This window comes from Lycium barbarum, chromosome 4 (assembly GCF_019175385.1).
Source record: "Lycium barbarum isolate Lr01 chromosome 4, ASM1917538v2, whole genome shotgun sequence".
Taxonomy (NCBI): domain Eukaryota; kingdom Viridiplantae; phylum Streptophyta; class Magnoliopsida; order Solanales; family Solanaceae; genus Lycium; species Lycium barbarum.
In genome coordinates, this window is record NC_083340.1 from 41,098,823 (window position 1) to 41,114,930 (window position 16,108).

A 16,108-nucleotide genomic window follows, 5' to 3' on the forward strand; every position below is an offset into this window, starting at 1 on the left:
TGACAGAGCCAACCTAATTGGAAACCACCTCCACTTCATGCCCGAAGGTCTATATGCTATCCCCGTCACTTTCTACAACTACATACGATTCTCTAATCAGAGTCTAACTAAAGTAGATCGTAACCTACCTCAATGTCGAGCGGATGCCACGAACAATCAAACTACTGCCTTCCCCTTGCGTAGAGCCTCTGAACGATCAAAATCTATAAAATATGCGATCTACGTTAGAATACGAATCTAAGGACACCCATATTGCTATATTTATATTCGAAACCCAAAACACACCCCAAAAAGTGGCCTTGGGCCCACAAGGGCAAGATTGAAATTTTATGGAAAAATAATTTTACCCATTATCTAAGGATCATATATTTTTAAAATTGGTGAATTTCATCCATAAATGGACTCTCAAATCATTAACTCTCATTTCTTAGGACTAGGACTCGAAACCTTTAATTTACCCCAATATTCAATTACTACACCCACTTTATAAAATAATAATAATAATAATAATAATAATAATACATTCACACACATTAAATAAATATATTTCAAAAATTACCCATCAATTTTATAACTGTTCCACCTATCCCGGCAAGTTAAGAATACCCTCTAAAACTATGAAAACGGGTATTTAGCGAGAACGAGTTCAAAAGTGTTAAACGACCAAACAGGTCGTTACAACATCATACCAGACTAGGTAAAGCACATTGATTCACATTTAATAATGAGGCAAGTTGATTCCCCTATTTGCACTTCTAAGACAGATGACTAACTAAAGTTTGCACAGACTTATTGAACAAGACACAATTAGGTTTCATGTTGAGAATTTAAACTAATCCAAAATGACAAGTTCATGAGATACATAAGGACTATTTGGATTCTCCTATACAACAATTAATTGATACCCAATGATGCTTGAGCTATTCTAGACAAACAACAAAATTTAACACGGATAAAGCTATACTGAACAAGTCAATAGGCAGGAAGACACATGATAATGTAGATGACATGCTTGTGGTTCAATAGGGACTACTTTACTGATAACCATTCTCACATGCCTAGCTTTTATGAAGACCAAACTTGATAGAAACAAGAGCACATTTAAAACATGGTGAGGTTAATAACTGTCTCTAGACTACATTGGTGTAACAAATTAATCATGCAGACACATAGGGAATGTACCGACCCGTCCGGTCGTTATTTAATCTTTCGCAAAACCATGCCCAATCTAGGTCGGGGATTTTAAATAATAATCTCCATGATGTGTTTTAAGAGTTAAGAGTGGGAAAAATCAATTTCGGAAGGATTTAGAAATTTCAGGCTAGAAAATAAAGCAGATCGCTATAGCAGTCAGTGGACCGCCATAGTGATACTGCTATAGCAGCTTAGGGACCGCCGCAGCGGTCCACGCAAAACAGTAGCCCGAATTTCTGTACTTAGTCTATTTTTCTCTCCTTTTTCAAAAGAAGACTCTCAAGGGCTGCTCCTAGGGTTCCTCATGAAAGAAAAACCATTGACCCCAAGAAAAAGAAACCCTTCTAATATCTTTTCCATCCTTCCCTACGAACATTATTGCTTATGGATTCGGTGAAGGCTAAGCAGACGAGCAATTCTTGGAGAATCAAATATCTATTCGTCAAAGAGGTAGGTTATGGTTTACTTTAGTTATACTTTGATTAACGAACCGTATATACATTTAGAGTTGACGGGAGAATGCATTTTAGGTCTTCGGACACGGAGTTTGGATGGACGGACTTGTTAATGGGAATAAACTATGGTGTAAATGATGACTATAATAATAATGTTTTAGCTTAATAGAAAGTGATGTTTTCGCTAAGGAGTTACCTCGTGTTTACTTTATGCAACCTAGGAGGGGGTGAATTCCGTCTATATCCTACTTTGGGGAATACTCATATGATTGTTTCCTTGAGAATAAGAGGTCCATATTGAAAGAATTGTATTTGACTTGGGTTGGTAGTACGCCCATCAAGGGCAGGAATTACGATTGTTTTTGATAGATCGCACGGTTGCATTGCATTGCATGGTCTAGGCGGAATTACAGGCAGTAGACAAGGCTGAGTATGGGCATTGTGTTATCGGGCCTTGTGGTCGTTGGGTTGAGTATGTGAATTACATATATGTATATGATCTGGATCCGCGTCCGAGGTTCGCTTCGGAGCAGAGGTTTGTGCTCGGGTCTGAGAATTGAATCCGAAACGAGTGGTACATGGACACCATGGATCCCCTGCAGGTCATGACTACTGAGCAAAGACATCAGATAGCGTGTATTTACAGTGTGTTTGGGACCCGCATCGCATTTGCATTACATTACATCTCATATTTTATCTCATGTTTATAGTCAAGAGTATGTGTGTAGAGATGGAGAGTTACACAAGATGGGTGTAGTGTCGGATGCCCGATAGTGATTTATTTTCTCAGATACATTGAGTTTTAATAAGTAATGACAGTAGGTGAACTTTATTAACAAAAAAGGTAACGGTTATAGGGTACAATGAGTGTGGGAGCGAGAGTTACTAGGTTGGATGAAGGAAGGGAATGGTTGTGACTAATAGAATACCTTATATTTTGGAAATAAAAGAAGTGAGCTTCAAGAGTAACAGGGTACGGGGGCGATGTTGTAGTAATCTTTATTTAGAATCTTGAGGTTCATTGACTTAACTGCTTATCTTATTGACTTTATATTGTATTGCGTGAACTAATCTTAGTCAACCTATGATGCTTACCAGTACGTGTGGTGTACTGATACTACTCTTGTTATGCCCTTTCTGGGTGTAGATGTGTTGCACGTCTTAGCTGAAGTTTCGCCGTGTGGATTTACCGGATATTCTCCTACAGCTTTGCCTATGTCACTCCTGGTGGAGGCTATGTCATTTATTTGTCTTTCTGTATTTTAGGTGCTCTTGTACCTGTCTAGACTAGATCCCGGGGAATTCTTTTGGATTTTTGTTGTATATGAAGCGAGTCTGTAAGAAGTGTCTACGTTAAATTCTGTAAATTTTAAAGATGGTTGTCATATGTTTCAAGGGTTGAGTTTATTGGTAAGGGTTCACCTACGAGGTTAGTAATATGGTAGGTGCCCACACGACCTGTGAGTTGGGTCGTGACAGGGAACTTCAAAGAACATGACATTATTTGATTGACTGAACTTAAATAACAACTTGGCAAAAACAAGGACCATGTTAGAAAGAACTAATACTAAGGCTGATCAAGCAAGAGACATATTAACCCTAGTGGAATCAATTCAACAATGCTTAGAACAATATACATGCTTCATAATTTAAAGTTCAGAATTTTCCACAAAGTAAGAGTATATGGGATCAGATTTGGTTTGAAACAAAACATATGCTAATCTCAGATAGGATTAAGTTAGTAAATGAACATGAGGATCCAAACTAAACAACATACAATATGAATAACCACTTGATATACTAACTAAGCAATGCTCAAACTAACCAACCTAGGAAGATTAACATATTAAAGTCTAAACTATTACATAAACTAATCTACCGCTAACAACCACATAAACACACAGTTACCAAATTCAATATGCAAAACACTTAAAAAAGCAAAACAAACTAAAACAACTAAGTAAATAAACAAGTAAATAGATAAACAAACTATGAAAGGATGGAATTTTACCTTTTGTAGTGGCAGTCTTGTCGAGAATGGAGTTTGAAAGCTCTTCATTCCCCTACACACCTAACAGCCACACAGACCACAAAGAAATCTAAAGGTGTTAGAAAAGTAAGAACAAATTTAGACTAGAGAGGGTTTTGGGCAAACCAAAACCCCAAATATGCTCACAAATTCAGTATAAAATCTAGAAATGGATTTTTTCCAAACTTGCAAGTATTTTCTATGTGTGAAATGATAGAAATTAGGGTTCTTTATATAGAACTCCCAAATTCTAGGGTTTCAAACCTCAACCAATGTCAGACTAATGATTTGGGGGGGGGGGGGGGGGGATCCCTCCATTTCACAGTCAACCAATCACAATCGAGCATTTGAAATCAATACTAGACAAAAAAAAATAAAGAAATGCAGAAAAGCAAAGAGATAGAGGGGAAACCTCACCTTTGAGGTTGTTCAACTGTGGTATTAGGTGAGAGTAGGTAGTGCTCTTTAGGGTTTTGACCCTTTCTATATACAAACACGCATATGGGTTGTAAAGGGGTCATTTGGTTTAAAGTTATAGAAGAGAAATGGGACGGGTCAGTCCATTAAATGGATTGGGCCTGGCCGCTTCTTTTAAAGAAATGGCCCAAACGTGTATGCATATACGTGTGTATACTCTTGTATATACCTGTGTATATACATTTATAAGAAGGGAAATTTTGCTATAAATTAATTTTAACAAATAATCGATTTTAAAAGTATGGCAAGTAATTAAACTTACAATTATAGTCATGTTTAAAGTGTAAAACTAATATGACTAAATGCATCAGATAATTGATTATTTCAAATATAACCTTAATTAACACATAGCAAACAATTGGCTATTTCAATTATAGCCATAATTATCTCATGCAATTAACAGAAATTCAATTATAATAAATTTTTGGAAATAGTCGCAATTGTATCCAAATAAATCATAACATTGAGACGTTATTGATTATCTATTTAATTTAAATTTTCTTGATTTAACGGAGTAAAATATTTGTCAATTTGATATTTAACAGTTTAAACAATTAATTAGATAATTATTTTGAACCATTTCTGAATTAAAATCTGACAGATACATTTGATATTTCTAGAAAAAATATGAAAAATATTTAAAATGACATACGGTATATGTTTGAAACTTTGCCAAATGAAATGGCAAAAATGTCATCAAAATAATCTGCAAAAATCATTTTTGATTTGTAAAATGCATATTTCACTCTGTTTGAGATTCAAGAACTCTGAATAATTAAATAAAATTATAGGAGGGCCAAAATTAGGTGTCAAGACATATAATTCATATGTATCAACAAAGTATTCTAATGATCTCAATGTATTCCATAAAGTATCCAACTCTTGATCAAATTCTCCAACGTTTCTAAATAACTTATTTTGGTAAAACAGGGCCATGGCTTGCCAAAATCTGTGATATGTGCTAGAACCAAAAGGATATGTGAAACGTTGGAGATTTTGGCAAGCCATGGCTCTGTTTTATGTACTGGTAAGGTCAAACCTTTTTTTGTTGTTGTTCTGTTTTTGCTTTGTTGGTTGGGAGGTTTGGTTGTATGTCACCCTCCTTTTTTTTTATTTCTTTATTTTATAAAGAAGGTAGAGGTCAATTTCAAACCCCCATCACCAAGGGAGGTGAAATCCTGAGTTGATGAATTGATTAAAAACTCATAATGACACATGAGACTTACCTCTTGAGTGGTTGAGATGAGCCTAGGTGAAGAGGAGTTGAGAGAGTTCCCACACTTTGAAAAACATTTGGACACAAAAATGAGGAATGATTGAGCTTGAAATTTTTGTAGAGCTGAAAACTTACTCAAGTCACTGTTAGCGATTCCATTTCGCTTATAGCGATTCCAATTCACTATAGCAGGGAATAATTTCGCTATTAGCAATTACACTTTTCAGTATCACGGACGAGTTCAGGCTCTCTAAAGTTTCAAATTCCCAAAAGCACACATTTTACCGTTGTAGAGAAAATTTTGCTATTAGCGATTCAATTTCGGTATTGACGATCTAGGTTAAGCAATTTCATTTTTTCTTGTCAGACACTCTTTCAGTAAAACGTCAATAATCTTTTATAGGAACGTCTGAATGATGAATGCTTTGTAGCCTTAAAAGCTAGATTCAAGAGCTCTAATTTGGTATGTAGTGCACATCATAAATCTTTATAGGTTGTGAGTTATGTTTTCTTAAAGTTAAGCCTTGTGCACGCTCGTTTGAAACTTTTAGTCTGCCGTATCGTTTCAAAGTTGACTTTGTCTGAGAGAGCTCCTTAGACTCTATATGACTTCAAATACACCTCATAGAATGAGGAATAGCTTTGATTTTAGTACTTGTATGGATGCTTGTGAGATGTCAGATTTGGGTTTTTTGGGTCCTAAGTTCACTTGGTGTAACAATAGAAAACCAAGGAAGAGAATATGGAAAAGACTTGATAGGATCTTCATCAATGATAATTGGGCTCAAATTTTCCACAATTGTCAAGTGAAACACCTAGTGAGGACAGGATCTGACCACAGACCTCACCTCATTAAATGCCACAATGATTAGCAGGAGGGTATCAAGCACTTCAAATTCTTAGATTTCTGGGCAAGTCAACCTTCATTTCTTCAGGTGGTTAAGCAGTCTTGGAATACAAATGTGATTGGAAACCCAATGCGGAGGCTCCAATCTAAGCTTAAAATTCTCAGTAAAAACCTCAGTACTTGGTCCTAGGAGGTTGTGGGGAATGTTTTTTATCATGCCAAAATTTGGGAAGATAAGATTCTTATTTTGGAAAAACAAGATATAAACAACAATAATGAATTTACCAGAGAGGCACTTAATAAAGGTCAAGCTGAGTATGTCAAATGGATGAATATGCAGGACACCTTGTTGAAACAGAAATCTCAAGTAGACTGGCTTGAAGAAGGAGACTGCAACACTAAATACTTCCACAATGTTATCAGAGACGGGAGAAGGAAGCTACACTTACACAGAATAAAAAACCACAATGATACTTGGATTCAGGGAGGTGAGAGAATAGCCAATGCTGCTACTCATCACTTTGAACAATTATTTAAGCAAACTCATTAGTTACTGATTTCAATATTGTTAATTATATCCCAAGAATTATCACTGATGATGATAACACTTTCCTTGCAGATGTTTCAGACTTTGATGAGATCAAAAATGCTGTTTTTGGTATGAGTACATCCAGTGCTGCTGGTCCTGATGGCTTTAATGGCACCTTCTATCACAAATGCTGAAATATCATTGGAAACGACGTCAAAGACTTTGTATAGAGTTTCTTTTTGGGCAAACACTCACTAAATTCTGCACCCATACATGTCTTGTTCTTCTCCCTAAAGTGAACCCTCCCTCCTCCTTCTCTGATCTAAGGCCTATTAGCCTCAAAATCCTATTTATTAGGCTTAATCCTCTCTTGGACAAGCTTGTCTCTGAGAACCAAAGTGGTTTTGTCAAAAGTAGGTTAATCACTGAAAATGTTCTCTTGGCTCAGGAAATTGTTAATGGTATCACTAACTACAAGAGGGGGGGGGGGGGGGGGGGGGGGTAATATGGTTATCAAATTAGCCATGGCAAAAGCTTATAATAGGATGTCCTAGGATTTTCTATTGGCTGTTATGAAAAAGTTTGGTTTCTTTGATAATCTGCTGGTTTTAGTTGGTAATCTTCTTGCTGGGTTTTGGTATTCTATTATCTTGAATGGCACCAGGAGTGGATTTTTCACTTCTACTCAAGGTCTCAAACAAGGTGATCCTCTATCTCCCTCTTTTTTTATTATTGGTGCTGAAGTTCTATCTAGATCCCTTAATAGTCTTAACCAGCATGAAAAATTTAGCCCTTTCTCCATGGATACTAGAGGCCCTATCATTAATCATCTTGCCTATGCAGATGATATCGTTATATTTTGTGGGGGTAACAATAAATCCATTAAACTCATCAAGCATCAAATCAAGAGATATGAGAATGCTTCTAGACAAAAAGTCAATAATAATAAAAGGTTTTTCATTACTGCCCCTAATACTTCTGCTTACAGGATCAATAAAATGAGAGATGTCTCTGGATATATGGATAGACCCTTCCCCTTTAACTATCTTAGTTTTCCTATTTATTATGGGAGGAAAAATACACATCTGTTCGATGATATGTTATCCAAAATTGTGAAAAGGTTGAATGGTTGGCAAGGAAGTATGCTCTCTCATGGGGGTAAGATCACTCTTATTAAGCATGTGCTCCAATCTCTTCTTGTATACATCATGTCTGCTATGAACCCCCCCCCCCCCCCCCCAAAGGAGTTTTAACTCTTATGGAAAAACATTTTTTAAACTTTCTATGGGGTTCTTCAGAAGGTAAGAACAACTATCATTGGTCAGCATAGGACAAGTTATGTTTACCAAGAGATGAGGGTGGTATTGACATAAGGAAAATGGAAGACATCTCTGTCACTCACATTGTGAAAAGGTGGTGGAGATTCAGGACCCAACCCTCTCTCTGGGCCAATTTTCTTCAGAATAAATACTGCAAGAGAGCACACTGTGTCACAAAAGTTGTTGTTTCTGCAGACTCTCACACATAGAAGAGTCTCATGAAAATTAGATTGAAGAGTGAACCACATATAGTCTGGAACATCCAGTTTGGAAATTCTTGCTTTTGGTGGGACAATTGGACAGGTAAAGGAGCTTTAGCAAAAATCTTCCATGGTTTAGGAAGATCAGCTAAGCTCCCTGTTAATTTCTTCTTTGACAACAACAATTGGAATCTTAATAGATTGCTAACCTTTTTACCTTTACAGGTTGTTCAATGCATTGCTCATATTGACATTGGAGATCAAAATGAACCAGATTTGCTAGTCTGGCAACTAACGAGGATGGTTCTTTCACTAACAAGAGTGCTTGGCATTCTTTAAGAACCATTGGATCAAAACTCCCATTTTTTAACAATCTTTTGCACAAAAGAATTCCTTTTAAAATATCCTTCCTGAATTGGAGGGTTTTTAAGAGAAAGGTTCCATTTGATGATACTATTGGAAAATTTGGTACTGATAGGAGATCCATGTGTGTTTGTTGCAGGGTATCAACTTATGAGTCTATACAACACTTCTTTGTTTAAAGCGAAGCTGCTCATCAAATCTGGAGCTTCTTTGGCAATCCCTTGGGAATTCAACATATGGATCAACCTGTTCCTGCAGTTTTTAAGAAATGGTGGGACTGTAAATACACTAACAATGTTCAAAAATTGATTCTACAGATGACTGCACTCATCATCTGCTGGGAGCTATGGAGACAGAGATGTTCATGCAAATATGGTAACAAAAGAAAGATGTTCATGGAGAAGATGCTGCATCAAGGAATATGTACCATCAAGTCAGCCTTAAGCAAGATTTATCCTCCTATCAAGGACATTAATCACTGGCCAGAGATTTGCTATACAGTTGAAAGATTAAGACCTACCAGAAGATGGTGGCAAGTCTCTTGGGTCATGCTATGCTATGGAATGTTGAAGATGAACACTGATGGAAGCTATATTGCAGCGGATGGTAGAGCGAGAATTGGAGGCATACTGAGACATTGGCAAGGCGACATGATTATGGCCTTCTCAATCACAGTACAGTGCAACAGTAACAACAATGCAGAAGCCCTTGCAGTTGAGTTTGGTGTGAAATGGTGTTACCAACATAGTTACACTGATTTCATTCTCGAACTTGACTATATGGTGATTACAAAAATGATTGACAGCCAGAACTCTTCCAACATGAAGTTAAACAGATCATTGACAAGTTGTTGAAGATCCAACAAGAGACCAATTTCCAAGTGAAGCATTGCTTCAGAGAATGCAATCAAGTTGCAGACAGTTTGGCAAAACTAGCCTCCAGCTCGGCCCAAAACTGTATTGTACACTCTTACTCTGAACTGCCTAGAAATTCTAAAGGCCCCTTTCAACTAGATAAGATACAAATGCCTAACATTAGATCTAAGTTTGACAAAGCTAATTTTTATGTTAGTTAGATTCTTAGTTTATCGGAAGTTGGCTGCCCTTGTTTGGCCTCTTCTGGAGCTTTTGTGGTGATGGGATCACCAAATAATGTGTTGTAATGGAGGTTAGGCCTAGTCCCCCTCCTTGTAACTTTTTGCTGCTAATACAACACTGCCCAGAGAAAGACTAGGTAGCTTACTTAAGAAAAAAAAAATATACACCTTATAAATCTATTATCATGCTTACGTGATATTGTTCTATTTCATAGCATCTATTATCACACAAACAATATTTTGAAACTTATTAGCACGCTTCAAAGTGTTATTTCAACTCAAAATCTTTCGAGGCACTACGCCGATAATAGAGGGAAAATGTTCCAGCCTTAGTGCCACATCTTCGGCTGTATCCTGAATGTTGTCTCACAGCCTGATAATGAACCTGCGGATCTTTGCCTTCTCTAAAGGAATCATGCGAGGAGCATAATTCGGTAGCTTGGTAAAATTCATATAGCGCTCTTGTAAGCTCATGCTTCCCTACCTAAGTTACTCGAACTCAGTAGCCAAATCTTCCCTATCCTATTCCAAGATGAAGTTAGCTATGCATGACTTAGTGAATTCCTCCCAAGTAGGATAGGAAGCTTCTTCACCTCTATCTTCCTCCCACAACTTAAATTAGGTGTAATCAATATTTTTGAGTTGGGAAAAAGCCAATTTCATTACATCATTACCTGACATTATTCGAAGCGTCTTCTCGACACGCTCTAGCCAATCTAGTGGATCTTTCTCGAATGTTGTCTCTCAAAAGTCTGGAGACGTACATTTATCTAACACTCAATATAAACACACTTCTCAACACCTTTTTTTATTTTCCTGAGAATATCTTTTTGGGAATATTTTGAGTATTATGCGATTTTATTAACCAGCCAGCTCAAAAGGTTGAAACTTAGAAAAAACAATTGGGATTCAAATGCATACGAATATATTTGATGAGGTGTTCATCGAGTTTGAATCCCAAAAGCAGGTTTATGGAGTTGTTGCAAAATCAGTTGTTGAGGTTTGTTGCTTTCTTTTGTATTATTTAGTTACCTCACCAGCTTGAGACTAATTACAACTATAGAAGAAATATTGATGAAAATAACTAGCCCAACGTAAATCTTTTTTTCGTGGGGGATAGTTGTAGATGTGTTGTTATTTTGACAAAAGGAAGTTCTGAATTAATGGAGGTCTAAGAGATTGATTCAATTCCTATTAACGAGGTGATAGCTTAGTGGGAACCCAGATTAGAATACAATTAACTTCAAACTATCTCCCCTTCTTGTAAATATTCACATAACCTTCCGAACATGAGATTTAGGTATTATGAATCTTCATCACTTTTCAAACGTCCATATGCCTCATTAGAACCTAAACAAAAGTATAAACTTAGTGAAAAAATTTAATACTTTACAACAAAATGTCCTTACAAAACGTGCTAAAAGGATTAAAGGGAAATCATCAATCTAAATAAAGGATAAACATCAACTTTCACAACTGTATGTGGAAATTATTCCAAACGGTTTAAGATTTCAGAAGGCACCCACTTATGCATGTAATCCTCCAGTCATGAACTTAGGAGCTTCCTCTGTCCATTACTAGGCCAAGAAAATTTCATGAAGAAGAAAATAATAAATCTCTCTTGATTTATTAAAATGGACAAGTAAAAAGAAAATATATTTTTAGTATACGAGACAACTAAAAAAGAAATGGAGCAAGTAATAATTAATGCTTAGTTTCATAAATTGATACTCCCTCCATCCATTTTAACTGTCTCTTCAGCTCATTTCACGTTCATTAAGAAAATAATAAATTTAAGGTCTAATTTATCAAGTTATCCTTACTTAATAAAAATAGGTTGATTGTTTTCTCTTAAATAGCGTGCATGCTTCTGTAGGGTATAGTTGGAAACAATAACAAACTTTTACTCTTGAATTTCTAAAGCGACGATTCTTTGAAACATTTTTTTTTAGCTAAAGCGACAATTAAAAAGATACGGAAAAAATATTTATTTGAATCAATTTTTTTTAGGTAAATGGACCGGAGAAAGTAAAAGATATTTAGAATTACGAGAACCATCGGTAAGAGTAATTTGAATTTATGGAGGTCACCCGTAAGTTGGTTAAGAATTTCTTTGGGGAAAAAGAAAGTTGATCGAAAATTAATCAATTGGTTGTATCGCTTGTCTCACTCTCTCTGTCTCGTACTCCCTCCGTTTCAATTTATGATCATCTTTTTAAAGTATGAGGATCAAACTTTATAATTTTGACAATAAATATTAATATAGATTTTTTAAATTTATAAAAATAAAATTTATATATTCAGAAACTAGATTAAAAGTACTATAAATCATGATAATTTACATTTTAAATAATTTAATAAAAATTGCAAGAAAAATATGGTCAAAGAACCATCCCGTAGACTCCCAAATAATAACAGGTTCACATAAATTGAAACGAGAGAATATATGTCTATCTTATTTATTTATTTTTATGTGAAAAAATACATATCATACCATTATTATCTATTGACGCATTTTCGTGTTTCTCTTTGTGATCTGGGACCTTCCCAAATATAAAAATATTATTTAGGGATAGACTACTTTGAAGATACCACATTAGTGGATGGGGGATAGACATATAAAGAAAGTGATAGACACAACATTTATTCCTTGCGTGATGCAACTTTGTGGTTCTCTTCCTATATAAATGCTTCGAGACTCTCCATCATTCCTCACACATCAAAACGAGCTTTCTTCCTTTCTAATAAAACAGTAACTGCTAGTCTTTCTAATCTAGGGTTTTCTGCGGGTTGGAGATAATTGAATTCAAGATTCATGAGGTTAAAAGGGGTAAAAAGAAAAAGGGAGGTGACAGAAGAGAGTGAGCACACATGGTGTTTTCTTGCATGATGTTTGATTATCCCACGCCTGAAGCTATGTGTGCTCACTGCTCTATCTGTCACCCCCACCACTTCCTCTCTCTCTCTAGATTTCTTTATATGTGTATTCATGATGTTTGATTCATATTAATTGGATGAATAGATGATAAAGAAAGCTGACCAGGAGTGCCAAATCACTCTAGTATCTTCACCCTTTCGTCCTTTATGCTAGGATTTTGACTCTGTATACCTCGATTTATCATGTCAAGTGGACAAGTCTAGTTTAGTGGGATTTACTTATAAAGATAGGAATTCTTTTCTATCTCTCCTGTCAAAGTTGATTGATTCTTGAGCTCTCCTTTTAATGGATATTCTTAGTGTCCTCCAAGAATGAACATATCATAGATCAGATGGTAAACTCTTTCAGAGCCTTAGAGTCACTTGATTGGTTCAGCCTGCCTTTCACCAAATATAAAGAACCTTGGATCTCATAACTAACAAAGTTTCCTTTGTTTATTTGCCTATTTGTGTACCTTTGGAGGTTGAGTAGATAAATGCTTTGCAATTTTGTGCAGCCTCCTCAAGATTTTTTTTTTTTTTCATTGATTCATCTCACGTATACTTCTCTCTTTTTTCCTTAAAATATTTTGGTTGCAGGAGTTTTTGGGGCAGTCCAGTTCAGTATTCTTGCTGCAAGGTGATAATTAAGTATGGTCTTTTGGTGATTTTCTGCAATTTCACTAGGAAAAACCAAAGAAAGTTCTGTCTTTCGGGTTCAAAAGGACTCCCAATCGTTCTGCTGTGTTCATCTTTCAAGGCGGTTGATCATCTAGCGGCTTCTACTTCAAGATTTAGCATTTTGCCATCTGATTCTTCAATTAATTTATCATGTATACGGTCCAGAATATTAATCGTTTTAGCAAAATGAATTTATTTAAGAGTATTTATATTTTAGAAGAAAGAAAATCAATTATTGCTTCCTTTTTTTTTCTTTTTTTTTATTCTTCAAATAAGCACTTAGAGCCTGTTTGGAAAGCCACGAGGGAATTGGAAACTGTTTCGACTAGTAAGTGTCAAATAAGTGAGATGTTTAAGGATTTAATTGACAGAATGCAAGTTCCATCCTTCTGAATAAGGGCCAAGAAGTATATATTCAGGATGGTCTCTTCGTCGAACCACCATATATAATTTTCCATTCATGGCCTCCTCTGGATCCCCTTCACAATAGAAACACTAGACCTAAGACCTAGGCTAATAATCTGAGCTCTTAGTAATTTTGTACTATGGAGGTTTTGGTTTACGTCCTCCTCCTATATAAGTTTCTTTATTATATTAGGAATGGTAGGGATTTCAGTCAAACCCCTAATAGTTTGGGTGGATGGTTTTGGTCAAAAAAAAAAAATGTTTAAGGAGAGATATTCAATATTCTTATGATTAAGGCTATTAAACATTTTTATTAAAGGTTGTATAAAAAAATTAAAAGACAGATAATATAGATGGAAGGTAGCATATAAATTGCATTTTGCAAATTTTTTGTTCACAAATGTGAACTAATTATCATTTAAGTGACAACTAACTTTAGTGTTTTTTAAAACATCCTGAATGGCCACATACAACTGAGACATGTTTCAGTGCCTTCCACAATGATCCCAAAGTGTCCAAGAACTGGCTGATTTTATTTTAGCAGTTTTATTTGACTTGTAATATATGCTGAAAAAACACGGTTTTATCTCAACAAGTGGTGGCTGATGTAGACATATCTACTTGTTTTTTTTTTTCCTAGAGAAACCGAATTATGGATTTTGACATCCAACAATGAACAATCCTCGAATAGAGACTTTCCTTAAATAAGACTAAACATGAAAAATCATCAATCAAATCTGTCGGTATCTGCGAGGTGGATTCTATTTTCAGATTAATCCATCAAATTCAAGATCCCAAATTTGATTGATGCGCTCCCTAGTAAAAATCTATTTTTAAAATACTGGACAAGTAAAAGTGAACAGAGGGAGTGCAAGTTTACAGTGAGATACAAATCAACATGTTTTCTTGGTTTCCTTAAAAATCCTTTCAGTATTTGGATTCTACACTGTGATTAATCCATTATATTCAAGATCCTGTCTTCGATAGATCCAAGTTTTAGTGCTTCTATGTTTTAAATCAAGTCATTCAAGTTTTATGCAGACATTTTCGTAAGGTCACCTGATTTTTATTTAGTGCTGGCCACTAGTTCGAGCTACTATTAGCGTGAATTGTTTCAATCATGCAATATGGTTAATTTTGTTGGAATTTGGATGGTTATAATCTGAAAAGGATAATGGCATGGTCAAAGTAGTGGACAAAACAAAATTAAAGGTATGATTAATATTTTTATTATATGTGTGAATAAGCAAGGCCGCCTAATAACTATTGAGTTGTGAGGAATTGATGTTCTCTATCAATAAAGAACAAACACACATTTCCCTGTCAATCATAAAGAACCTTAGTGTATTATGGCCATAAATACATTTTCCCGAGAGAACGGGATAGTGAAAGTTGGTTTTAGCCTTTTAGGCTTAAATATCGATTGTTGCCTTTGCGGAATGGTGTTCACGGTTTGGTTTGACTCGGTTTTTTATTAAAATCAAATCAAACCAATTAAGTCGGTTTTTTTAATATTCAAACCAAATCAAACCATTATAGTATAAATTCTATGTTTCGATTTTTTCGTTTTTATCGGTTTGGTTCGGTTTTTGCATTTTTTTTTATCTTAAGAATGTATTAATACAAAGAACCTTTGAATTAAATGGTAACTAAATACAGCTTTGATGTGATCCATTCAAATCTAAGAATCTTCTAAATTATTTCATCAACTTTATTTAGGTATATGCCTATGGCTATGAGTATAGGAATTACAGAAACATAACATCTACTTTTCATGATTATATTTACCTCCCTGCATATAGCCTTTTGATATTACGCAACCCTCCGGAATTTTTGTTATCTAGACTCATCATGTTTATGAAGCATTGAGAAGAAAGCACAGAAGTTAAAACGGAAAATGATAAACGGAAAAACAAAGTCATCTACCAAATCTTTTTAAAATTCCAATTGTCATTTTCTTCCCTTTAATTTGTTACGTATAAAATGCTAGTTTATTAGTAGTAATTCAGATGACATGTAAAAGAGGGAACCGTAAAACTTGATAAGGGGGAATTTTTTATTTTACCTTTAGCAAATTTTTATTTTAATTTACCTTAAACTTAAATGGGCTACACTTTTCTTTCAAATTATTTGAATTTATATGGGACTTGGTCTGAGCCAACATTTTGAAGAATATATATATATATATATATATATATATATATATATATATATATATATATATATATATATATATATATATATATATATATATATATATATATGTATATATATATAATATATGTATGTATCTATCGGTTTGGTTCGGTTTTGGTTCGGATTTTTTTGGTTTAACATCAAACCAAACCAAATGTTATCTGTTTTTTAAAATTTAAAACCAA

The 16,108-nt window shown here is 35.0% G+C and overlaps 1 long non-coding RNA gene across 1 annotated transcript; it reads left to right on the plus strand.

Annotated features, from left to right (window-relative positions):
* Positions 1 to 12,390: 12,390 nt before the first annotated feature.
* Positions 12,391 to 13,529, plus strand: LOC132638394 (uncharacterized). Its single transcript, XR_009581711.1, has 2 exons — positions 12,391 to 12,555; positions 13,242 to 13,529. It is a non-coding gene; the product is annotated as an uncharacterized LOC132638394 (long non-coding RNA).
* Positions 13,530 to 16,108: the final 2,579 nt, after the last annotated feature.